Source organism: Pleurodeles waltl, chromosome 12 (assembly GCF_031143425.1).
Source record: "Pleurodeles waltl isolate 20211129_DDA chromosome 12, aPleWal1.hap1.20221129, whole genome shotgun sequence".
Classification (NCBI taxonomy): domain Eukaryota; kingdom Metazoa; phylum Chordata; class Amphibia; order Caudata; family Salamandridae; genus Pleurodeles; species Pleurodeles waltl.
This window is the reverse complement of record NC_090451.1, coordinates 266,663,488-266,690,584: the sequence shown is the minus strand read 5'-3', so window position 1 is coordinate 266,690,584 and position 27,097 is coordinate 266,663,488. Positions and strand designations below refer to the sequence as shown.

Sequence of the window (27,097 nt, the reverse complement as noted above, 5' to 3'; positions counted from 1 at the left end):
AAAAAATACTAACCACCTCCCTATGATCCTGATTACATAACTCAACAAATCCCTCCAGATTCGGTAGTAGTAAGCGCTGCCAGAAAAAGGGCAAACTCACAGTCATCAGGTGATGCACCCCCACCAAACAAAGAAAGTAGGACATTTGATGCTGCAGGGAAGAGAGTTGCATCCCAGGCAGCGAATCAATGGAGGATAGCCAACTCACAGGCGTTGTTGGCTAGATACGACAAGGTCCCATTGGGATGAGATGCAAGACATAATTCAGCATCTCCCCAAGGAACATCAAAAAAAGGGCACAGCAAATAGTGGAGGAAGGGCAAGCCATCACCAATAATCAGATTACATCTGCCCTAGACGCAGCAGACACAGCTGCTAGAAGTGTCAACACTGCTGTGACAGTAAGGAGACATGCATGGATCAGGTCCTCTGGTTTTAAACCCAAAATCCAACAAGCGGTGTTAAATATGCCGTTCAATAAAAAACAACTTTTCGGCCCAGAAGTTGACACTGCAATTGAGAAATTGCGCAAAGATTCAGACACCGCAAAAGCTATGGGTGCACTATACACCACACCATACAGGGGATCCTTTCGGAAACCTCAGTTTAGAAGATAATTTAGAGCTCAAACAGCAGAGGCATCCACATCGCAGGCAAAACCAACCTACCAACCACAATACCAACAAGGTGGTTTTAGGGGCACATATAGGTGGCAGTATCCCAAAAGTAGAGGGAAGTTTCAAACTTCTAAACAAACTCCACAGCATGCTAAGCAGTGACTTGGCTTATCCCCTTCCACTCCACACCTCTCCTGTGGGGGGAACACTGCAATAGTTCCACAACAATTGGCAAAACATTACCACAGACAATTGGGTACTATCAATTATCCGCAATGGTTATTGCCTAGAATTGATACAAACTCCCCCAAACATTCCACCAAAACAACACAAACTATCCACAGAGGACATCCATCTGTTAAAGGAAGAAGTCAAATCTCTGTTTCTCAAACAAGCAATAGAAGCCGTCCCACAAGATCAAGTAGGGACAGGAGTTTATTCTCTATACTTCCTGATTCCCAAAAAAGATGGCACCCTCAGACCAATATTAGATCTCAGGACCCTCAATCTTTACATCCTGTCAGAACATTTTCACATGGTAACTCTTCATGATGTTACCCCACTACTCCAAAAACACAATTTCATGGCAACATTAGACCTCAAGGATGCGTATTTTCATATACCAATCCATCCAGCGCACAGAAATTATCTCAGGTTTGTCATTCAAGAAAAGCTTCGGAATAACAACAGCACCAAGGGTATTCACAAAGTGCCTAGCGGTAGTCGCAGCCTACCTAAGAAGACAACATATACATGTCTTTCCATATCTAGACGATTGGCTAATAAAATCATACAGTCATACACAGTGTCAAAAACACACACATTATGTTATACAAACCCTGCACACGCTAGGGTTCTCAATAAATTACCAAACATTGCATCTACAACCTGCGCAAATACAACAGTATCTGGGTGCAATACTAAACACTCAAAAAGCGCTAGCATGTCCAAATATGCAAAGAATACAAGCATTCCAAAACATAATCACACAGATACAGACAAATCAACAGTACACTGTCAGATTTGTCATGAAAATTTTAGGGATGATGGCATCATGTATTGCAATTGTTCCACACACAAGACTAAACATGCGGCTCTTACAAAAGTGCCTTGCACAACAATGGTCACAAGCACATGGTGAACTTCAAGATCTAGTGTTGATAGACCGCCAAACATGTATGTCCCTTCAGTGGTGGAATTCCACAAATCTAAACAAAGGGCGGCCATTTCAAGACCCTGTGCATCAGACCATAATTACAACAGATGCATCAATGATTGGTTGGGGGGCTCACCTCAACAATCACAACATTCAAGGACAATGGGATGCAACACACAAACAGCTACACATAAATCACTTGGAGTTGTTAGCTGTCTTCCTAACACTCAAAGCTTTTCAGCTTCTTTTCACACAGACAACATGACAACCATGTATTACCTAAACAAACAAGGAGGGACACATGCGTCCCAACTCTCCCTTCTAGCCCAGAAAATTTGGAAATGGGCAATCCACAACCAAATTCACCTGGTAGCACAGTACCTTCCAGGGATACACAACCAATTGGCCGATGTTCTCAGCAGAAATCATCAACAAACACACGAGTGGGAAAATCACCCTCAAGTACTTCAAAAATACTTTCAACAATGGGAAACACCAAACATAGATCTGTTCGCCACAAGCGAAAACGCAAAATGCCAAAACTTCGCATCCAGACACCCACATCCCCTATCCAAGGGCAATGCTCTATGGATCAATTGGTCAGGGATATTTGCTTAGCTTTTCCCCCTCTCCCACTCATCCCATTTGTAGTCAACAAATTGCATCAAAACACACTCAATATGATGCTCATAGCACCAACGTGGGCCCGTCAACCATGGTACACAACATTGTTAGACCTGTCAGTAGTACCACACTCCAAACTCCCAAACAGACCAGACCTGTTGACACAAAATAAAGGACAAATCAGACACCCAAATCCCAACACACTCAACTTGGCTCCTGAGGCCATAGAGTTTGGATATTTACAACTACCATCAGAATGTATGGAAGTTATCAAGCAAGAAAACCCACTGTGCTATGCTAACAAATGGAAAAGATTTGTATATTACTGTCAATCTAAACAGATTGACCGTCTTACAGCATCAATACAAGATATTGTATGCTATTTACCTCATTTACAAAAATCTAATTTAGCATTCTCTTCCATAAAACTACATCTTACTGCAATTTCAGCATATTTACAAAATGTACAGCACAGCTCCTTATTTAGTGTTCCTGTAATTAAAGCTTTAATGGAAGGCTTAAAACACATTATTCCACCCAGGACATTGCCAGTTCCCTCTTGGAATTTAAACATCGTGCTTACGCGACTTATGGGTCCACCATTTGAACCTTTGCACTCATGCCAAATGCAATTCTTAACATGGAAGGTTGCCTTCCTAGTCGCAATAAAGTCAGTGCGAAGAGTCAGTAAAATTCAAGCATTTACTATTGAAGAACCGTTCATACAAGTACACAAACATAAAGTTGTACTAAGAACAAACCCCAAATTTCTTCCAAAGGTAGTATCGCCTTTTTATATAAATCAAACAGTGGAACTACCAGTCTTCTTCCCACAACCAGATTCTGTGGCAGAAAGGGCTCCACATACATTAGACATTAAAAGAGCACTAATGTACTACATAGACAGAACAAAACCATTCAGAAAAACCAAGCAGCTGTTTGTAGCTTTTCAAAAGCCTCATACAGGTAACCCCATTTCAAAACAAGGTTTAGCAAGTTGGATTGTAAGGTGCATCCAAACATGCTACATTAAAGCCAAAAGACAACTTTTAGTTACTCCTAAAGCACATTCTACAAGGAAAAAAGGTGCCACAATGGATTTTTTAAAGAAATACACCAATGGCTGAAATATGTAAAGCACAGCTACTTGGTCAACACCACATACATTCACTAAACACTACTGTGCAGATGTTTTAACAACACAACAAACCACAGTAGGTCAAGCTGTCCTCAGAACATTGTTTCAAACAACTTTAGCTCCTACAAGCTAACCACTGCTTTTACAGGAGGACAAACTGCTTTGTAGTCTATGCACAGCATGTGTATCTGCAGCTATGCATGCCACTGAACGGAAAATGTCACTTACCCAGTGTACATCTGTTCATGGCATGTTCCGCTGCAGATTCACATGCACCCTCCCACCTCCCCGGGAGCCTGTAGTCGTTTAAGTTAACAACACTTGTACATGTGTATATATATATATATATATATATATATATATAGATTTGCATTAGCATGGACATCTCTTTTCTTTATCACCTATATACTCTATCACTCCTACCTTACCCTCTGCGGGAAAACAATCTAACATGACGTCGATGTCCATGCACAGTGGAACTGAAGAGGAGGAGTCACTCGATCACGTGACTCAAACGCTTCTTCGAAGAAAAACAACTTGTAACACTCCGAGCCCAACACTAGATGGCAGAAGTATAATGCACAGCATGTGAATCTGCAGCGGAACATGCCACAAACAGATGTTCACTGGGTAAGTGACATTTTCCATATATATATATATATATATATATATATATATATATATATATTATATATATATATATATATATATATATATATATATATATATATATAAAACAGTAGCAGTAGGGCTATTGTGGAGTCTCAACCTAAGCACCAACCTAACAGATTGTATGCCTAAATGCACTTATGAAATAGCAATGGTCTTTGGAAAGACTCCACTAACTAGATAGTGGTAAATTGTTGAATTGCTGTGTCCATGCATAAAATATTATTTAATTGTGCCAGTTAAATGAAGGTAGTGGGGTCCCCATAGTCAAGGCTGCCTAAGTAGTCGATATACATGATCATGTGTTCAGCTGCAAAGTTTACATACAAGCATAACCCAGCAGAAGACTGGCGCAGCATGAGGTAACATTAAGGCTTGTGATGATCCATTGACCTAGGGGTTGCTCAAAGCTGATGCACTTTGTGTTTTTGAATGGTATGAAGTTTGTAAATAGTGCTTTAAACTTAAATGAGTTCTTATCCATATCATTGTGCACAAAGAGTCGTCTATGTCCGACGTACTAGCACTTCTGGCCGTAAATGGCAGGGCCACGTGAAGTACTTTAAAGCTGCCTGACTGCAACTGTTTTATGCCGTCTTAGTCAGGATTGATCTGGGTCGGTGCAGTAAAGTGTTTGCATGTTCCATGAACCCAGTATTAGGTGCTTGTTGGGATGTTGCATTAAATTGGCTTTGATGTAACTAACTCCTCAAAAGTTTGAAAGGCTTGTCTATCTACCCCAAAATGTCTATTTAAACATGCAAAGCCAGCTTCAGCCAAACTGTTGCATCTCAGAAGCCATTTTCCTTAAGATACATTTATCAAAGCTGGCAACAGTAATGTTTACAGGCTACAAGCATATCCAACTAGTTTCTATTCGTCTGGGCCAGATTTAAGCATATATTGAAATCCACCACACTTAAAAGCGGTGAGTGTTTATATACAGCACACACATTTTATATGTCCTTCTGGAATCGTGCTACCGGCTCTGTGCTTGCTTGCTTTTCCACAGAGGCAACACATGCCTTAACTACAGTCATTCTTTCACAATTAACAACATTCAGCTATGGCTATACAACACAGGCCTGCAACCATTCACATTTTCTCCTTACTCATATTAACTGTTTAGCAAGTTTAGTTGAAAGTTAAGTCAATAAACCCCCACTGCTCCCTTTTGCCATTCTTCCCTACAGTTTTGTATAAAACCATCAAAAATAGGTAATGCACAAGATAGCCATGTCTACTGTAAACATAGTATTACATTTTCAGACCACACTTTAGTCAGACATTCATTATGCAACAATCTCTTTAACCCATGGACATTCCAAGAGACGATTCCTAGGCTCTCTGGCACACACATTCACCCATCAGTAGTGTTCAAATATGAGAGATCATCAGCATGAAAATTACCTAGACAGGAGAATCGTTGCTTACCCTTAAACCGGACCCTAGGCAACTTTTTTTTTTTTTTGTGGTTTATTTTAGGGACAGTGACTTGTAGGCTTCCTCTGCTGAAACATTCAAACCTCCTTTCACCTCCACCAGGCCATACTCCAATGATAAATTCAACTGTATGCCACACTTGCCTGCATGGTATTTAAGAATGTCTTCTCAATAAGTTGCAATATTTCCTCGCTTTGCACTATTCTAAGGCCCTGAGGTTTAATTCCGTCTCTGAATCCATTGTCAGATTATGGATCAGATTCTAGTGGAAACTACTTTGAAAAACCAACCCTTTTTTATCACAAATCGTCAAGGACGTTCTTTTAACTACCTCTGCTGCCACACCAGTCAGAACAATCATCAATACATTTTTAACTACAGGAGTCTTTTCAGAATACTTAAAAAGGCATATACCGCCCACTATTAAAGAAAATAAACCTGGACCCCTACAACCTAAACAACTACAGACCGATTATAAATGGATCTTTCATGGGCGCACTGATAGAAAGAGCAGCATTCCCCAGATGTCACAGTTCAGGAAGAGGCACAGAATCTGTCCTCATCGCCATCTTTGATTACCTTAAAAACACAGTAGACTAGAACAGGGTTGTTAAACTTCCTTTCTTGGAACTTTCACGTGCCTTCAGCACATTTGATCATGACACTCTAATCCAAAGACTCTACAAAGATGGCATAGAGGGGACTGCTCTCAACTGGATCACATTCTACTTTCAAGACCGAATAAATACCATCCTTACTCCCCCTTTCATATCCAAACCATACTTCACAAAACCAGGGGTCCCTCAAGGCTGTATCATCTCACCCATACTTTTCAACTTCTACATGAAGTAATTACCAGCAATGATCAATGAATTTCAACTCACATGCTACAACTACGCAGATTACACAAATACTTCGTATACTGGAAAGCCCCAAAGACATTAGAAACTCAAAAATCTTCAGTTACCTCCAAGTTGTTGATAAGCGAATGACATGGACACATCTCAAATTCAATGCATCCAAGACTAAAATACTCACATGCGACAATTGGACAATTATGACACACTCTGCGCCTGGCCTGATGATTTGGGAGTACCTCCTAAAGTATCCAAGGAGGTAAGAAACCTTGGAATTATCATTGACTCTAAGCGATCAGTGAATGCCCAAGTGGATAAGTTAGCAAGATCAAGCTTCATTACTATGAAAACTCTGACACGTTTTCCCTCACCTCGGATTTCCCCACAAGATCCAAGCTACTATTTCTCTTGTACTGTCTAAACTTGATTACGCCAATGGCATGTACCATGGATTCTTTATCAGCTATAAGTAAAAGACTACAACGAATTTAGAGCTCTGCTACCAGACTACTCCTACATTTAAAACCACAAGCCCACATCCCCTCTGCTTTGAGGGCCCTACACTGGTTACCAGTTGCCAGAAGATCCACCCTCATACTGCTTTGTATCACCCACAAAGCAATACATGGAACTGGACCACATTTTATTGGGAATAAAATCACCAAATATACACAACAATGGAACCTCCCCTCAAGATTAACACCCCGCCTCAAAACCCCAGCATACAAGAAACAACATGGGTGGTACATCTTTCTCTTTTCATGCGGCCAGACTATGGAATTGCCTACCCCCAGACATAAGATCTACAGATAAGATATGTATTAGAAGTCTACTCAGAGATTGGCTCTTTCCAACACGACCACCATACTCAAAACACAAATGTACAGCTTATACATATATATGTAAACATGTATAATTTGATTATATGTATGTGTGCATCTCTTTGTACAAATATATATACTACTCATGATTTTAAAATGTGCGATGGCATGTGTACCTGTAGATACACATGCTTTGCATAAAGTACGCCATCTAGTGTTCGGCTCAGAGTGTTATAAGTTGTTTTTCTTCGAAGATGGTTTTCGAGTCACAAGATCGAGTGGCGACTCCTCTCGTGATAGTGCTCATGGGCATCAAGTCCTTTGTTAGATTGTTTTCTTTCCGCCGTCGGTTTCAGACGTGTTCCCTCTCGCTCCGGTACATCTTGGTTAGGTATCTTCTGAACTTTTCTCTAACTTTCTATAAATGTCGGTATAGTTTTGATTGTGTTTTTCAACTCTTATAGTCTATCCAATTGCAGTCGTCAGGTCGATTACGAGCCTTTAGGGGCAACCTGCCCTTTCGGGGCCTACTTCAACACTTCGTAGTCAGAAAATGTTAGGCTGATGGAACGGACTCCATTTCGGTTCTGTCCTCAGTGGCACGCCAAATTTCCCTACACCAATCAGCATTTGGTGTGTGTTCTCTGTCTGTCTCCGGAACACAGAGAAGAAAACTGCGATGCTTGTAGACCATTTCAATCCAAAAAGACTCTTCGGAACCGAAGGGCGCGTCGAATGGAGATGGCGATCATATTTGCCAGAACATACACCAGACACCTTCGGAGATGAACACGCACACGAAGAAGTAGAACAGCGTGTAGACGTTTCCATTGCAGATTCTGATTCAGATCGAGGGTCGATGTCGACAGCCAGTATATACCACTAGTGCAGTATGTGAGTGCTCCAGCCCTGTCACACCAAACAAAGACTATCAAAAAGACTCCTGCATCAGTCTTCGGTCCTCTACTGCCTTCGGGCCATGGTTGGATCCGAAAGTCATTTCGGATGACCAACCCTCAGGTTCGGCACTGAAACAAAAGACCAAAGTGCTTTTAGCATATACCAAACAGTCTGCCACATCTGGTTTGGTACTGAGCCGAAAAAATTAGCAGCACTTTCGGAGCCGACGTTTTCAGGTCGAGCTAAGGATTTTATATCCAAACCTTCGGAATCGAAAATGTCTAGTAGTAAACACTCTCTAGGTACTGAGGAGTCATCAGAGATACAACCTATATTAGAGGTTATGGACGCTAAACAGCGCAACATCCATATACATAAAGAAACAGGAAGGATCATAGCCTCTCCTCCTCCAACAATAAAGAGAAAACTGACTTTTCAAGAGACTTTGGATGCTGGGTCTCCACCTATTAGGTCTGAAGACAGAAGGAGAATCAAAGGGAAATCCAACAGCCTCAGCCTTCACCATCACATTCTCCTATCCTTGCTACCCCACCACCACCACCACCACCTTCACCTACACACAGGAATCATGTACATCACCACATACAGATGACCTAATTGATCCCCGACAAGAGGTAGACCCATGGGATATACATGCTATAGATCCCCTTCTCTCAAATGATCCAGATTTATACCCAGCAGGACCATCTCCCCCCAAAGATACCACTGCTTATTATAAAGTTACAGCTAGAGCAAATGCATATCATAAAGTACAGTTAATACAGATTCTATTGAGGATGACTTTCTATTTAACATGCTAACATCTACTCATAAAAAGTATCATTGTCTCCCTGTGCTTCCAGGTATGCTTAGAAATGCTGAAGACTTTTTTAAAGAACCTGTGAAAGCAGGAATTATTACACCCAGGCTGGATAAAAAAATATAAACCTGCTCCCTCTGATCCAGTTTTTATTAGGACACAATTACTACCTTATTCTATAGCGGTAAGTGCAGCAAGAGAAAGAGCCAATAGCCAGTCTACAGGAGATGCTCCTCCTCCAGAGAAAAGGTTGATATTTGATGCAGCGGGTAAGAGTTGCTTCTTAGGCTGCTAACTATTGGAGGATTGCAAACTCCCAAGCACTCCTAGCAAGGTATGACAGGGCTCATTGCACTCAGATGGAAGACTTGTTACAGTATCTTCCTCCGAACATCAAAAAAGGGGACAACAAATAGTAGCAGAAGAACACGCAATTTCTAACAACACAATTAGATGCACTATAGATGCAGGTGACGCAGCAGCAAGGGGAGTCAACACCAGCATAATCATTAGGAGACATGCATGGCTAAGAGCGTCCGGGTTTAAGCCAGAGATACAGCAAGCAGTATAAAACATGTCCTTCGGCAAAGAACATCTATTTGGGCCAGAGGTTGATACCACAATAGATAAACTTAAAAAAGACTCAGAAACAGCTAAAGCTATGGGTGCATTATACACCACGCCAACTAGGAGCACTTTTCGTAGGCCACAATTTATGGGTGTTCTCAAATCATCAACCACAGTACCATCTATCTCTCAACAGAGACAAAGGCCACACTTCTATAACAGAGGTTCATTCAAAGTCTCTTGCAAAGGATCTAATTATAGTTGAAGAGGTAAATCAGCCGCTTCCAGAGGTTCCTCCACTTCAGCAAAACAGTGACTTCATACAAATCCCCACAGACCATACATCTCCTGTGGGAGGAAGGCTGGCAAAAGCTTACCCACAATGGCACAACATCACCACAGATCAGTGGGTTTTATCAGTTATCCAACATGACTATTGTCTAAGGCTTATCTCTACTCCACCAAACATCCCCTCTCATTCGCACAGACTCACTCAGGAACATCTCAATTTATTAAAACAATCTCTACTACTCAAAGGAGCCATAGAGATGGTACCTATATCCCAACAAGGGTCCAGAGTATATTCACTATACTTCCTCATATCAAAGAAAGATGGTACTCTCAGACCAATTGTAGATCGGACCCCTCAATCTATACATCCTTTCAGGACACTTTCATATAGTCACTCTGCAAGACATCATTCCTCTACTACAAAAACAGGATTACATTACAGCATTAGATCTCAAGGATGCTTATTTCCACATTCCCATACATCCAGCACATCGAAAGTATCTAAGATTGGTTACAACAGGAAAGCACTACCAATTTAAGGTGCTACCATTTGGTTTATCAATAGCACCAACGGTGTTCACCAAATGCTTAGCGGTGGTTGACGTATTCCTCAGAAGACAACACATACATGTCTTCCCATATCTGGACAACTGGCTTATAAAGACCAATACAATTCAAATTTGTCAACGACACACTCAATATCCCATAAACATCCTGCACAGTCTAGGATTCACAATCAATTACCACAAATCTCACCTGCAGCCATCACAAATACAACTGTATCTGGGAGCAATTCTAAACACTCATCAGGATTAGCAAACCCAAACCCAATGAGGATTCAATCATTTCACCATCTCATCTCAAGTACTATACAACCACACTTATACAGTAAAGTTAGTGATTATACTATTGGGAAGGATGGCTTCATGCATAGCAGTAGTATCCAGTGCAAGACTGCACATGAGACCACTACAGCAGTGTCTTTCTCAACAATGGTCTCAGGCACAGGGTCAGATTCATGATCTAGTTTTGTTGGACCACCATACTCACTGCTCTCTGCAGTGGTGGAATTACACCAATCTAACAAAGGGGCAGCCCTTTTAGGACCCTGTACCTCAGACCACAATCACAACAGATGCATCAATGATAGGTTGGGGAGCTCATCTGAACAACCTCACTATACGGGGGAATGGAACTCAATTCAACAGACTAATCATATAGACCACTTTGAATTACTAGCAGTATTCATAGCACTCAAAGCCTTTCAGACACAAATTACTCACAGGATAGTGTTCAATAGGGACAGACAATATGACCACAATGTATTATCTGCAAAACAGGGACACACACACACACACACTTATCTCAGTTGTCCCTTTTAGCACAGACTATTTGGAAATGGGCAATTCACAATCAGATTCAATTACTGACAGAGTATATTCCAGGGATACACAATCAGCTAGCGGACCTATTAAGAACGACGCAGTAACAAATAGACGAATGGGAGATTCACCCACAGGTGATTCAACAATACTTCCAAATTTGGGGAACCCCAGACAATACACCCTTTTGCCACAAGAGAAAACACAAAATGCTAAAACTTCGCACCCAGGTGCCCACACCCTCAATCTAAGGACAATGCTCTATGGATCAATTGGTCAGGGATATTTGCTTAGGCTTTTCCACTTCCATTTCTGATCAAAAAGATGAAACAGGCCTCTCTCACAATTATACTTGTAGCTCCCACATGGGCACGTCAACATTGGTACACAACACTATTGGATCTGTCTGTAGTACCACATCACAAACTAAGAAACAGACCAGATCTGTTGACTCAAAAGAGAGGTCAAATCAGCCATCCAAATCCCAGCATACTGAACCTGGCGATTTGGCTCCTGAAATCATAGAGTTTGGCTACTTACAATTTCCATCTGAATGTATGGATATTCTAAAGGAAGCACGCAAACCCACAACTAGACAGTGTTATGCGGCTAAGTGGAAACGTTTTGTCTACTATTGTCAGCCTAAAAACATTAAACCACTTAAAGCTATTCAGGATATTGTTTGCTATTTGCTAGACTTACAAAAAGCAAACCTCGCTTACTCCTCTATCAGGATATACTTAACAGCAATACCTGCTTACCTCCAAAACAGACAACATACTTCCCTGTTTAGAATTATTGTTATAAGGGCTTTTATGGATGGTCTTAAAAGGGTTATTCCACCTAGAACTCCACCAGCCCCTGTGTGGAATCGTAACATTGTACTCACAAGACTTATGGGGCCACAATTGAACTTGTGCATTCTTGCCCTCTTCAGTTTTTATCATGGAAGGTTGCTTTTCTGGTAGCAATCACTTCTTTAAGGTGAGTTAGAGAAAATTCAAGCATTCACTCTAGAAGAACCTTTCTTTCAAATTCACAAAAACAAAATAAATCTTATGACAAACCCAAAATTCCTACCAAAGGTGTTTTTTTTTCATATCAGTCAGTCAGTGGAATTGCCAGTCTTCTTTCCACAACCAGATTCAGTTGCTGAAATAGCTCTTCACACCCTTGATGTTAAAAGAGCTCTCATGTACTATGTAGACAGGACAAAAGATTTCAGAAAATCCAAGCAACTCTTTGTTGCATTTCAACAACCTCACAAAGGTAATTCCATTAAAAAAAAAAAAAAAAGCAGACATCTGTTCGTGGCATGTAGTGCTGTAGATTCAAAAGCACCCTTCCTCCTCTCTGGAAGCCTGTGGCCATTGTAGTGTTATATATTGTAAATATGTGTTCGATGGCATCTGTCGCTGTAGATACACATGTTGTGCATAGCCCGCCATCTGGTGTTGGGTCGGAGTGTTACAAGTTGTTTTTCTTCAAAGAAGTCTTTCGAGTCACGGGACCGAGGGACTCTTCATCTTTGTCTCTATTGCGCATGGGCGTCGACTCCATCTTCAATTGTTTTCTTTCCGCCGTCGGGTTCGGACATGTTCCTTTCGCTCCGGGTTTCGGAACGGAAAGTTAGCTCAAAAATCGGAAAATTACGTCGGTATTGTTGAGTTCGGGATCGGGTTAGATAGAATCGACATCGAATCGTTAAGATCTCCGTTGCCCTTCGGGGTAGTTTTCGATCCCCCGTCGGGGCCTGGTCGGCCCGACCGCGTGTGACATCGACGCTGATGGAACGGACCCCGTTCCGATTCTGTCCTAAATGCCACAACAAATACCCATATACAGACCAACATTCGGTCTGTAACCTGTGCCTGTCGCCCGAGCACAGGGAAGAAACTTGTGAGGCCTGTTGTGCGTTCCGGTCCCGAAAAACGCTCCGTGACCGTCGAGCCAGAAGACTACAGATGGCGTCCACGCCGACAGGACACCGAGAGTTCGAGGAACAAGAAGAAGTAGAAGCCTTCTCGATCCATGAATCGGACTCGGACGAATTCGACGACCATGAAACAGTGAGTAAGACGTCGAAGATAGCACACAAGAAAACTGACAAGGCCCAGGGGACGCCACTGCCATCAGGCCATGGCTCAACTCATAAAATCGGTGACCGACCATCGGCACCGAAGAAGGCCGAAATAGTGCCGAGATCGTCCGACTCGGGTCGAGACACAGGCACCCATCCATCTCGGGACCGAGATAGTGCTGCCGACAAAGATCGACGCCGAGATAGCGGAGCCGAAGCTGCTCGACGCAGAGACAGCGGCACCGAGGAGGATCGACGCCGAGAGGGTTCGACTCCGAAAAAGAGAAAAGTCGCCTCGGAGCCAAAAAAAGAGCGCAGACATAGTTTTGGTGCCAAAACGACCCGCAACCGAGCCAACTACCGGTTCCTATTCAGAGGAACAATCACTGTCCTCTCAAATGCGAAAGCATAGATTCGAGGAAGAATTACAATACCACCGAGGTGGACCACACTCAAAAAAGGATTTTTATACAGAGTGGAACAGGGAAAATAAGCACCCTTCCCCCTATTAGGAGGAAAAGGAGACTTGAATTCCAACAAGAACAAGCACCACAAACAAAACTGGTGAAGAAGGTAACTCCGCCACCCTCTCCTCCACCTGTAACTCACATTTCACCGGCACAGACTCCGTCTCATTCACCGGCTCACACCACCTTAAGCCAAGATGACCAGGACCAAGATGCTTGGGACTTATACGACGCCCCAGTGTCAGACAACAGTCCAGAGGCGTATCCTACAAAGCCCTCACCACCAGAAGACAGCACAGCATATTCACAAGTGGTGGCTAGAGCAGCAGAGTTCCATAACGTGTCCCTACACTCGGAACCTGTCAAGGATGACTTCCTTTTCAACACCCACTCCTCCACACATAGCACGCAAAGGACATATTCAAAGAGCCTGTCAAGAGTAGGGCAATAACACTGAGGGTGGAAAAGAAATATAAAGCACCTCCCACAGACCCAGCTTTCATCACCTCACAACTGCCACCAGATTCGGTTGTGGTAGGGGCAGCTCGCAAGAGAGCAAACTCTCACACATCGGGTGATGCACCACCCCCGGATAAGGAGAGCCGCAAGTTCGATGCAGCTGGTAAAAGGGTCGCAGTACAGGCTGCAAACCAGTGGCGCATCGCTAACTCTCAAGCGCTCCTAGCGCGATATGACAGAGCCCACTGGGACGAGATGCAACACCTCATTGAGCATCTACCCAAAGATCTACAAAAGAGGGCGAAACAAGTGGTTGAGGAGGGACAAAACATCTCCAATAACCAAATACGCTCCTCTATGGATGCAGCGGACACAGCAGCAAGAACAATCAACACGGCAGTAACCATACGAAGGCACGCGTGGCTACGAACATCTGGCTTTAAACCGGAGATACAGCAGGCGGTGCTCAATATGCCATTCAATGAGCAACAATTGTTCGGACCTGAAGTGGACACGGCAATTGAGAAGCTAAAAAAGGACACTGACACTGCAAAAGCCATGGGCGCGCTCTACTCCCCGCAGAGCAGAGGCACTTTCAACACCTTCCGCAAGACAACCTTTAGAGGGGGGTTTCGGGGTCAAGCCACACAAGCCAGCACCTCACATTCAACACCGTCCACCTACCAGGGACAGTACCAAAGGGGAGGCTTTCGGGGCCAATACAGAGGAGGACAATTCTCTAGAAGCAGGGGAAAATTTCAAAGCCCCAAAACACCTACAACCAAACAGTGACTCACACGTCACTCATCCCCTCCACACAACACCAGTGGGGGGAAGAATAAGTCAGTATTACCAAGCGTGGGAGGAAATAACAACAGACACTTGGGTCTTAGCAATTATCCAACATGGTTATTGCATAGAATTTCTACAAATCCCTCCAAACATACCACCAAAAACACAGAATATATCAAAACAACATTCGGACCTCCTAGAAATAGAAGTTCAAGCATTACTGCAAAAGAACGCAATAGAACTGGTACCAGATACACAAACAAATACAGGGGTTTACTCACTGTACTTTCTAATACCAAAGAAGGACAAAACACTGAGACCAATCCTAGACCTCAGAACACTAAACACCTACATCAAATCAGAACACTTTCACATGGTCACGCTACAGGAAGTGTTACCATTGCTAAAGCAACAAGATTACATGACAACCTTAGATCTCAAAGACGCGTATTTCCACATACCAATACATCCGTCACACAGGAAATACCTAAGGTTCGTATTCAAAGGAATACATTACCAATTCAAAGTATTGCCGTTCGGTTTAACAACCGCACCAAGAGTCTTCACAAAATGCCTAGCAGTAGTGGCTGCACACATCAGAAGGCAGCAAATACACGTATTCCCGTATCTAGACGACTGGCTAATCAAGACCGACTCATTGACAAGGTGCTCACACCACACAGATCAGGTCATACAAACCCTCTACAAACTCGGTTTCACCATCAACTATGCGAAATCTCACATTCTGCCGTGCAAAGTACAACAATACCTAGGAGCAACAATAGACACAACGAGGGGAATAGCCACTCCAAGTCCTCAAAGTGTTCAAAATTTCAAAAAGATTATACAACGCATGTATCCAACACAAAAAATACAGGCGAAAATGATATTACAACTCCTAGGCATGATGTCCTCATGCATAGCCATTGTCCCGAACGCAAGACTGCACATGAGGCCCTTACAACAGTGCCTAGCATCACAATGGTCACAAGCACAGGGTCGCCTTCTAGATCTGGTGTTGATAGACCGCCTAACATACCTCTCGCTTCTATGGTGGAACAATATAAATTTAAACAAAGGACGGCCTTTCCAAGACCCAGTGCCACAATACGTGATAACAACAGATGCTTCCATGACAGGGTGGGGAGCACACCTCAATCAACACAGCATACAAGGACAATGGGACGTACATCAAAAGAAGCTGCATATAAATCACCTCGAACTACTAGCAGTTTTCCAAGCATTAAAAGCATTTCAACCAATCATAACTCACAAATACATTCTTGTCAAAACGGACAACATGACAACAATGTATTATCTAAACAAACAAGGGGGGACACACTCGACACAGCTGTGCCTTCTAGCACAAAACATATGGCAATGGGCAATTCTCAACCACATTCGCCTAATAGCACAGTTTATTCCAGGAATCCAGAATCAACTTGCAGACAATCTCTCTCGAGATCACCAGCAAGTCCACGAATGGGAAATTCACCCCCAAATTCTAAACACTTACTTCAAACTTTGGGGAACACCTCAAATAGACTTATTTGCAACAAAAGAGAACGCAAAATGCCAAAACTTCGCATCCAGATACCCACACAGGCAGTCTCAAGGCAATGCCCTATGGATGAACTGGTCAGGGATATTTGCATACGCTTTTCCCCCTCTCCCTCTCCTTCCATATCTAGTAAACAAATTGAGTCAAAACAAACTCAAACTCATACTGATAGCACCAACATGGGCAAGGCAACCCTGGTACACATCACTGCTAGACCTATCAGTAGTACCCCACGTCAAATTGCCCAACAAGCCAGATCTGTTAACACAACACAAACAACAGATCAGGCATCCAAATCCAGCATCGCTGAATCTAGCAATTTGGCTCCTGAAATCCTAGAATTCGGATTCCTTAGACCTTACCCAAGAATGTATGGAAGTCATAAAGCAAGCTAGAAGACCATCCACTAGACACTGCTATGCAAGCAAATGGAAAAGGTTTGTTTGCTACTGCCATCATAATCAAATTCAACCATTACACGCATCTCCAAAGGATGTAGTGGGTTACTTATTACACTTACAAAAATCAAACCTGGCTTTCTCTTCCATTAAGATACACCTTGCAGCTATATCTGCATACCTGCAGATTACCCATTCAAATTCACTATTTAGGATACCTGTCATTAAAGCATTTATGGAGGGCCTAAAAAGAATTATTCCACCAAGGACACCACCCGTTCCTTCATGGAACCTCAACGTTGTCTTAACAAGACTTATGGGTCCACCTTTTGAACCCATGCATTCTTGCGAAATACAATTCCTAACCTGGAAAGTTGCATTTCTCATCGCCATCACATCTCTAAGAAGAGTAAGTGAAATTCAGGCGTTTACAATACAAGAACCTTTTATCCAACTACACAAAAATAAAGTAGTCCTAAGGACCAATCCTAAATTTTTGCCAAAGGTTATTTCACCGTTCCACCTAAATCAAACGGTAGAGCTACCAGTGTTCTTCCCACAGCCAGATTCCGTAGCTGAAAGGGCACTACATACATTAGACGTTAAAAGAGCACTAATGTACTACATCGACAGAACTAAAAACATCAGAAAAACCAAACAACTGTTTATTGCATTCCAAAAACCTCACGCAGGAAACCCAATATCAAAACAGGGTATAGCCAGATGGATTGTTAAGTGCATCCAAATCTGCTACCTTAAAGCAAAAAGACAGCTGCCCATTACACCAAGGGCACACTCAACCAGAAAGAAAGGCGCTACCATGGCCTTCCTAGGGAATATTCCAATGCACGAAATATGTAAGGCAGCCACATGGTCTACGCCTCACACATTTACCAAGCACTACTGTGTAGACGTGCTATCCGCACAACAAGCCACAGTAGGTCAAGCCGTACTAAGAACCTTATTTCAGACTACTTCCACTCTTACAGGCTGAGCCATCGCTTTTGGGGAGATAACTGCTTACTAGTCTATGCACAACATGTGTAACAGATGCCATCGAACTGAAAATGTCACTTACCCAGTGTACATCTGTTCGTGGCATCAGTCGCTGAAGATTCACATGTGCCCACCCACCTCCCCGGGAGCCTGTAGCCGTTTGGAAGTTAGCTTCAACTTTGTACATTTGTAAATATATTATTTAAACCTTAAATAGGTACATACTTATTCACTCCATTGCATGGGCACTATTACTGACAAACAACTCCTACCTCACCCTCTGCGGGGAAAACAATCGAAGATGGAGTCGACGCCCATGCGCAATAGAGACAAAGAGGAGGAGTCCCTCGGTCCCGTGACTCGAAAGACTTCTTCGAAGAAAAACAACTTGTAACACTCCGACCCAACACCAGATGGCGGGCTATGCACAACATGTGAATCTTCAGCGACTGATGCCACGAACAGATGTACACTGGGTAAGTGACATTTTCAATATACATTGCATGGACATCTCATTTCTTTACTATATATGTACACTCTTAATTTCACCCTCCTGCGGGAAAACAAGCTAACAGGACTCGATGCCCATGCGCACTATCACCGAGAGGAGTCACTCGATCTCATGACTCGAAAACCTTCTTCAAAGAAAAACAACTTGTAACACTCCGAGCCCAACAGTAGATGGTGGACTTATGTAAAGCATGTGAATCTACATCACTGCATGCCACAAACAGATGTTTACTGGTTAATTAACATTTTCCATATAGATATTCCTATAAGTCTGCTTAACAAATGTATATATTACTTATGGTTAAAATATATACATATATTTTTATGCTTAACGTGTGTAGGCAGATCTACTGGAATTATGTGATTGTGCGGCTGCACCGATTTTCACATAATTATAGATTTGCCACGTAATCCATCATCAATCAATCAATCAAAAATTCTATTTCTCTCCTCCCTTTCCCCGCCAACGTCGCTGAGAAACTAGTGAACACCCGCCTGTCCCACTTCCTTGAGGAAAACAACACACTCGACCCCTCCCAGTTTGGGTTCCGCAAGAACCACAGCACGGAGACAGCCCTCATCGCATGTTCTGATGACATCAGAAACCAGAGTCGACACGGGCGAAACCGTCGCACTCATCCTCCTGGACCTCTGTGCTGCCTTTGACACTGTCTGTCATCATACACTCCGCACACGCCTCCACAACACAGGGATTGGACACAAAGCCCTGGACTGACTCACCTCCTTCCTCACTGATTGAACCCAAAAAGTCTGCCTCCCTTCCTTCCACTCCACAGCCACCTAAATCATCTGCGGAGTCCACCAAGGGTCCTCCCTCAGCCGTACCCTTTTCAACATTTACATGGCCCCGCTCGCCAACATCCTCTGACCACACGGAATCACCATCTCCCTCACCCGTAACCCTACCGCCGCCAAAACCAACCTCCACGCTGCACTCCTTGACACCGCCACATGGATGACAGCAAACCACCTTAAGCTCAACTCCAACAAAACTGAAATAATCAGTTTTGGCCCCAACAAAACCATATGGGACGACTCCTGGTGGCCCACCGCCCTAGGCCCCGCACCTACCCCCACAAACCACGCACGCAACCTCAGCATCATCCTGGAATTCTCCCTCTCCATGACCCAGCAAATCAACACTGTCACCTTCTCCTGTTTCAACACACTCCGCATGCTGTGAAAAACCTTCATATGTATTCCCATAGAGACCAGAAAAACCGTCACCCACCCACGCACTCATCAGCAGCGGGCTGGACTATGGAAACACCCTCTATGCCGGCGCCACACTCAAACGCAAACTCCAGAGAATCCAGAACACAGCCGCCCGCCTCATCCTGGACCTCCCTCGCCATGAACACATCTCGTCACACCTCAAATCCCTTCACTGACTCCCCATCGACAAGAGGATCACCTTCAAAATCCTCATCCACGCACACAAATCCCTCCACAACACCGGCCCAATCTACCTCAACGAAAGAGTGAACTTCCACACTCGCACTCGCCACCTCCGCTCCACGACCTCGCCACAGTCCCCCGCATCAAGCGCGCCACCACAGGAGGCAGATCCTTCTCCTACCTCGCCCCCAAGGCCTGGAACTCCCTCCCCACCAACCTCATCAAAACCCAGGACCTCCTGCTCTTCAGAAAAAACCTCAAGGTGTGGCTATTCGAACAGTAACCCCCCCCCCCCCATGCCTTGAGACCCTCACGGGTGAGTAGCGCGCTCTATACATTTTTTGATTGATTGATATTGGGAGTTAAACTGGTACTAATAAGGTGCAACCAATGCCCAGACAGTTTTACCAAGTTTAAAAAGGATGAAATTATGAAGTGATACTATTACAAAATGTGCAACATCATGCTGCATAGTTTACCTTTTCTTGTTGCACAAGTAACTCATCCCTGTCACATAATTTGGTCCTCTCCTGCCGCATAATTTCAGTGGCCCTGTACATAGGTTACTGCATAGATTACATAAAAGGTATTTGATTATATGCTTATGGATCTCTGTTTTTTTTTTGTATCACAATGTGTAAATATGATCTAGAAATAGTATCTATAGGTGCTTCACTGTTGAAATATTGGGGAATATATACAAAAAATAATGAATATAGATAAAAATCATAAAGTGTAAAAAAAAAATGTATATTAATAAAACAACATAAATAAATTAGCTTTAGGTACAGGAACACTTGAAAGTAATGTTACTTACCCTGTAAGCATCTGTTTGTGGCTTGCATTGCTATAGATTCACATGCTCTTCATACTCCTGCAATCTAGTGTTAGGTTCATAGTTGTGCAAGTTGTTTTTCTTCGAAGAAGTCTTTTGAGTCACAAGGTAGAGTGAATCCTCCTCTCAGTGATAATGAGCATGGGCATAATCTCCATAGTTAGATTGTTTTCCCACAGGCCGGTAAGAAAAGACTGTAAATATGTGTAAGTAATGTGATGACCATTATAAACTTATGTATGGTGTAAATATAAGAATCTGCAGCGGCCACAGAAGTCTGTGGAGGAGGGTCAGCGTATGTGAATCTACAGCACTCCATGCCACGAACAGATGCTTACAGCGTAAGTAACATATTCTGTTCGATGGCATGTGTGACTGTATATGCACATGCCCTGTAAAGCAGTCCTACTAAGAAGCAGTGGCTGACCTGTGGGTGTCCACAGAAGTCTGTGGAGGAGGGTCAGCGTATGTGAATCTACAGCACTCCATGCCACAAACAGATGCTTACAGCGTAAGTAACATATTCCGTTCAATGGCATGTGTGACTGTATATGCACATGCTCTGTAAAGCAGTCCTACTAACAAGCAGTGGCTGACCTGTGGGTGTTGCAGTGGTTTGAAAAAGGGTACGTAGCCCTGCCTGACCTACACTGACTTGCTGGCATGCTAAAACATCCACACAGTACTGTTTGACAAAGTTGTGTAGTGTGGACCGTGTAGCTGACTTACAAATGTCAGCTATGGGGATATTTCCCCCAAAAAAGCCATGCTTGCCTCCTTTTTGCCAGTAGAGTGTTCTCTCCAAGAGGAACAGACAAAGGTCTCTTGGCGTTAGCGTAGCAAGTTTGAATACGTTTTACTATCCATCTGTCTATGCCTGATTCGGATGTAAGATAGCCTTTTTGCAGTGGTGAAAGGGCAGCAAAAAGTTGTTTTGACTTTCTGAAAGTTTTAGTTCTGTCAATTTTGAACATAAGTTCTCTTTTCATATCTAATGTATGAAGAGCTTTTTTCACAACAGAATCTGGTAAATGGGAAAAAACTTCCAATTCATTGGATTGGTTGAGGTGAAATTGAGGCACTACCTTAGGTATGAATTTAGGGTTGGTGCAGTTACCCACCTTTTCTTTGTTTATTTGGAAGTGTGGTTGTTCTAAGGTTAAAGCCTGGAGCTCACTAACATTCCTAAGTGAAGTAATGATGACTAAAAATGCCACCACCAAAAAACAAATAAGGGGCATGAGTGTAATGGTTCAAATGGGTGGACCCATGAGTATGGTAAGAACGATATTAAGGTTTCAAGCAGGGGCTGAGGAACCCTTGGTTTCTTTATTTCTTCTGAAAGAATTCTGCAACATCCAAAGCTGTGCATCCTCTAGGGTCACAAGGACTCTGCACCAGGAAGCACAAACGAAACTCCCTTGGAGTGGAGGAGTCCCTCCCCTGCAACCGCAGGCGCATCAAGAAAAAGTCAACCGGCTGGTTGGGGGTCTTTTGTGCCCCAGACATCCAACGACTCTGCAACACAGGTGGTGAGTCTGTGGCCTCCTCTGGGTCTTGTTTGTCTTCTAACCAACTTGGGAAACTGTGGGCCCCTGCTCCTGCCACTGGACTAGAACCCCTGTGCATTGCGACTGTTGCACTTGCCAATGGTTGTTGACTCTTCCTCTGGGAGATCTTCAGGCTCCAAGAAGGCCCGGCTTCCAGCACTCTGCAATCCAAAGATCAGCCCCTGTCCTGCAACTCCTGTGACATGGAACTTCTGTTTTGTTGGGCTGGTAAGGCCTCGCTCTGACTTCCTGTGTTCAGCGCCTGTGGGCCACTTGTGGGGGCTCCATCGAGTTCCACTGGCCTTCCTGTGTGCTGCGGACCCGCTGTGACTCCTCTTCCTGACTAGAGTCTCCTGGACCTTGCTGGTCTCCAAAACTCTGCAAACTTCTGCATTTACCAGTGCTTGTTGGTGTTCTGGTTGATCACTAACCTTCCTGCAATCCTGCGACCGCTGAAGGACAGCTCGTAGGCGACTCCTGGGATCCTGAACCCTGCAGCTGAATGACTTTTTCCACTGATTTGCAGGAACTTCACCTTCAGGAGGGTGGGCGTTGCCACCAGCACCACCTGGGCAACTCCAAGGGTGCTGGACTCTTTCCCCTTCCTTTGAAGGTCCTCTGCATCCAGAATCAGTCCTTGGGTTCCACCGGCCTGACCCATAGGTCATGACAGCAGCTGGACTATCTAATGCAGCCACAGTCTTCAGAGAGAGTCCCTTCTTCCCTCCGCATCCTTGTCCCTGGTGTAGGTAATCCAGCCTTCTGGGTCTCCTGGGGTGGGGGCATTCTCCATCCATCCTCTTGCTTGCTGGTTTCTTCGGATCCACTGGGAAGGGTCCTGAACTCCAACCACTACTTGCTGTGTTAGTCTGTGGGACAACTGGGGTGGGTAAGTACCTTACACCTGATTGCTGAGGACACTTACTGTACTTTCCTCGGGTGTTTCTAACTGTCTCCAGCCACTAGCTAACTACCACACTTACCTTGGTTGGAGTCACTATTTCGAATTCCACTTTTTTCTTATATGGTTTGACACTCCCATAGGGCCCTGTGTATTTTTATGCTATTTCTGATGGATATTTTGTGTATATATTGTGTGTCCAAAGGAGGGAATACCAATGTCAGTTTAGTAGTAGTGCTGTAATAAAATATCCTTTATTTTTGCAACACCAGTGTGGTTCTTTCTTGTGAGTGAGTTACTGTGGTATTTCAAGTGCTTTACATTCCTCCTGGATAACCTTTAGCTGCTCGCCTCAGCTACCCCTTGAGAGCTTCTGCTATCTGGACACCTATTCACTATCACTAAGGGTTGCTTGGGCTCACTATAGGGTGCAACACCATAGGTGTACCCCATAAACTAAGCTCATTGTATAAGAAGTTTGAGCTTCCGAACCAGAACCAGAAACAGAAGAAAAGAGAGAGGTGGAAAAGCATAGTCAAATATCCTTGACCAGCTCATCCATAGTGCTTTGCCCTTGGATAGTGGGTGTGGACACCTGGAGGCGAAGTTTGGGCATTTTACATTTTCTGCTGTGGCGAAAAGTTCTATTTCAGGGAACCCCCACTTTTGGAATTATGGTAGGAGGACTTGTGGGTGGAGTTCCAAATTTTTGGACTTTTTGCTGCATCCTGCTGAGCAGGTCTGCAACATCTTTGTCTGTTCCGAGAAAGTATTTCGCCAACAGGTGAATATTGTGATGTACAGCCTAAAATTCCAGATATTCTGTGACAGGTGTGATAGCTGGGAAGACCGTGTCCCCCCGTTTTTGTAGGTGTCATATTGTCCGTCCAGACTAGGACAACCTGTGAGTCAGGTGAGGTCGGAATGCTTTCAGTGCTAGTTGAACAGCTATAAGCTCTAGGTAGCTGATTTGAAGAGACTGATGTTTTGCATCCCAGAGACCCTGTACTGTGAGGTCTTTTAGGCGAGCACCCCATTCCGTCTGTGATGCATCTGTCGTGAGAGTGATGTGGGGAGAGCGATCGAAGCCCCTTCAACAGATTGTTGATGTTCCTCCATTGCAGAGAACGGTGAGTGTGGCGGTCTATCAACACCAAATCCTCCAACTGACCCTGTGACTAGACCACCGCCAAGCTAGACATTCCTCTAAGGGACCCATATATATCCTTGCGTGGGGAACTATGACAATGCAGGAAGCCATCATTCTTAGTAAACGCATAACTATCCGCACTGTGAGTTGCTGGTTTGTTTGAAATTGAGGCAGTGGTGCCTGAAAGTTTTGAAATACTGCATAATTGGGAATTGGTATAGGCTAATCCCAATGCTGTGTTTGATTGTGTTTAAATATGGTTGAACCTGTAGTGGTTCCAGGTGACCCTTAAGCTGTGAACAACGCCCATTGGCATCCGAGTGTTTTGTTGGCACTATTAATGAGTGCTAGGTTTATAAGCCACTAGTCCAAGTAAGGGAATATGTGGACATTTTGTCTGTGCAAATGAGCTGTGACCATAGCAAGACTTTTGGTGAACACTCTGGGTGCGGTGGGTACCCCCAATGGAAGACCTTAAACTGGTAATGTTTGGCTGCTGTGGCAAATTTTAAATAGTTGCAATGAGCTGGGGTGTATTGGTTTGTGGAAGTAGGCGTCCTTTAGGTCTAGTGTTGCAATAAAGTCGCCTTGTTGAAGTAGTAGAATGACGTCCTGTAGGTTACCATGTGGAAGTGCTCTGATAGGATGTATTTGTTTAGTGATCTGAGATCTAAGATTAGCCTTAAAGACCTGTCCTCCTTGGGGATTAGGAAGTACAGAGAGTGTATTCCAGAGCCCTAATGTTGAAGAGGAATAGGTTCTACCGCTCCTTTGAGGGGAAGGGCTTGTACTTCATGCTTGAGTATTGTTTGGTGTTCCTGCATTAACCTGTCAGTGCAAGGTGGAATGTTGAGAAGTATGATAATACGCTCCAGGCATTAAACATGATAGATAATTGCCAATACCCACTTGTCTGTGGTGATGGAATGCCATTTTGTATGGAAATGTTGCAGTCTGCTGCTGAGAGCTGCTGTGTGGTCGGGTGGTGGTAATATAGGATAGTCACTGTTTGGCAGAGGACATTGCTCCGTGAGGGTAGGCACCTCTACCTCTACCCTTGTTGTCTCCAAGTGAGCCACAGTTGTAGCTCTTGGTATTGGAGCTTTGCAACAGCTTTTGTTGTGAGGTGGATGCCTCTGCTGAGGTAGACTTATAGGCCCCACGATGGGTTGGGTGACAAAGTCCCCCTCGGACTAGAGGTAGTAGCTGTAGTGGGCTCTGTGTTCTTTTTTGTATCGTCTCCGAAGTAGAGTCTGCCTGGGGATTAAGCAAGTGCTCTTTGTCAAAGGACATGTTAAGAATAGTCTGAACTTTGGGTTTGACAGCAGAAATCCTGAGCCAAGCATGGCGCCTTAGGAGAATGCTATTGTTAATTCCCGTGCCACTGTGTCTTTTCCGGATCCAACCATGGCCAGGAAGCAGTGGTGGACCGGTGACCTCAGTTTGTGGTACTGGCGAAGCCAAACGTCTTTTGGTCAGCTTGGGGTGGAGGTCAGGGGCTGCAGTACTAACTTGTTGAGCAGATGAAAGTTCCTGCATCTCCATATATACCTTGAGGTCAGAGCCGGAGCTGCAGTCAAGAGAAAAGATACTCCTCTTCTTTGATGGGTTGCTCTTGAGTGTGCTCCTCACCGAAAAAGTGTCATCTGTGTATCTGTGAGACATCCTGAGGTGATGAGCCCTGTGGTCCTAGAATGTTTTCTTAGACCTAAAGGATCTGCATGAATCATGGGCTAATGGGAATGCAAGGTTATGTCCACAGGCTGTGGCTTTTCAAAACACCCTGTGATCATTCCTCAGTCTCCAGGATCAGCAGAGCATAGTCCTCAGACATTTCTTTTTTTAGTTTTCATTTGTCAGTAATATCTGTGGGAATTGTATTTGAAAATGCATCTTTTGCAACTTCGTTTATAACATCAAACCTAACTGGACATCTTTTGTTTATAGAAGGCTTTGTGCGAATTAGCCATACAAGGCCAAAGTTTAAAGCAGTAACACCATTGCCACCTATTGTGTGGGTGGGGTATTATTCTGTGCGCTATACATACTGATATCAATGCAAAGTTCAGGTTAGCATTATTGCGTACTACTTGGATGTTGTCTAATAATTTTGATTTACACGAAGTGAAAATAGTGTTCATGGACTATTTGGTTACAGAAAAGTATATTTATTTATTTTTGGTGCTTTGCCCTACATGACTTTTTTGAAAATATACTATTTGGAGAGTTAAGGTGGCAAATACCTTTACTTGTATTTCACAATAGAATGATTACCCAAAAGGCTATAGATGCTCCATCTCTCTTTACAGACTAGTGTATTTCACCCAGAAAGTGGAGTTAGCCAAACGGTATTTTTTAATCTTAAAATATGCGGACACACAGAGGCGTTCAGTCAGCACTCTTCATCCATTAGTCTGTTCAAGTGTTGCTCATATTTTGCTTCTGCCCAACAAAGACAACCGCATGGGGCAGTGGGTCATCCCACTTCGGCGATTGGTTCATTCCTGTTTAAGCTACAGTTTTCTTCCAAAGCACAGGGTATTTTTCCACAAAGAAAGTAGCACACTCCAAGGGCAGGGATCGGTGTTTTCCTTATTACTTTATTATTTTTTATTTTTTCCTGAGGGTCTATTAGCTCCCACAACATCCCTACAAGTACGCTCATGTATCTTCGTATGCGCACAGTGAATAAAT

The 27,097-nt window shown here is 43.6% G+C and overlaps 1 protein-coding gene across 2 annotated transcripts in view; it reads left to right on the top strand.

Annotated features, from left to right (window-relative positions):
* BRD7 (bromodomain containing 7) overlaps nucleotides 1-27,097 on the top strand; it is a 361,283-nt gene that overhangs the window by 296,612 nt on the left and 37,574 nt on the right. The gene's annotated exons all lie outside the window — the stretch shown is intronic.